We start from the raw sequence: 1100 nt of genomic DNA on the forward strand, positions 1-1100 counted from the left end.
GCGATTTCTTCTGTGTGGATCCTGACGTGTACTAAGATGCTATATCTCTCTTTTAGGGGACTTCTACAAACATACATCCGTATTCCTTCTCGTCGTCCAGCGTTAGTCTTGTTCTCGATAGACGGATCGTGGCTTCGTGTTCCTGTTCATGAGAAGAGAAAGTGAAGGCTGTGTAGACTTTGTCATCACTAGTCTTCAAGGAAGCTTGTACAATCCCGGGTGAGACAAGAAAAGCGCTTATTACCAAACATCTAGATGAGGTGAAGTTCTTTGGGCGGGTCCGCCAGGCTTGCGTAACAACCCGAGAACGTGTCACTGTAAAACGACCACCTTTCTTCTTTTTCTCCTTTCTGGGACGAAACGAGACTCAAAGACACCTATCTTCAGTTAAGAGAATGTACCGGGGGATGTATGACTAGACCCGGCCAGAAGAACGCGTCGACTTCTTTCATTCTCTCAACACACACTATGAATTCTCTTCTCTCCACTTTCTTCATCGTTTTTCCACTTCATTTGCAAGTAAATTTGCCTTGATTCTTTAAGCAAAGAAAAGCCCCGCAAACGAAGACAGGGAGGCAGCCAATGCCGAGAAAGCAAAAGATGATGGTCTTCCCCCCATGTCAGTGCAACACACGAGGGGTTCACTTTAGAGAGGGTTGTAGAGCTCCTTCTTTTCTTTCTACGACAGAACAGAGACATCTTTCTTCTTTTCTTGGACGTGGAATCTATGGAGAATCCAGTACACACGATCAAATCTTGACCTGATTGGGGGGGTTCTCGTATCTTCGTATGTCTGGGATCAGATGCCTCTTCAGTTGTGGTGGTTAAGAAAGAGGCTCGATGCATGGGAAGTCAGTCAGTCGCTCAGTAGTAGTAGTTTTAGTAGTCGTTACCTTCCCTCCCTGTCTTTTCTTCTCCTTCAGGCCATTGCCCGAAGGATTCCATTCTTTATATCGTCTCCCCCGTTCTTCTTGTCTAGATCGTTCTGGCCTTACTTTCATTTCTCCGTCTTGCTCTGAAGAGTCATCTCTTTCATCCATTTCCCAAACGCCTGCTTGCTTCAGCAAGTACGCACGACACGGGGTGTATGTACACCTCGT

Source organism: Cystoisospora suis, assembly GCF_002600585.1.
Source record: "Cystoisospora suis strain Wien I chromosome Unknown contig_403, whole genome shotgun sequence".
Lineage (NCBI taxonomy): Eukaryota > Apicomplexa > Conoidasida > Eucoccidiorida > Sarcocystidae > Cystoisospora > Cystoisospora suis.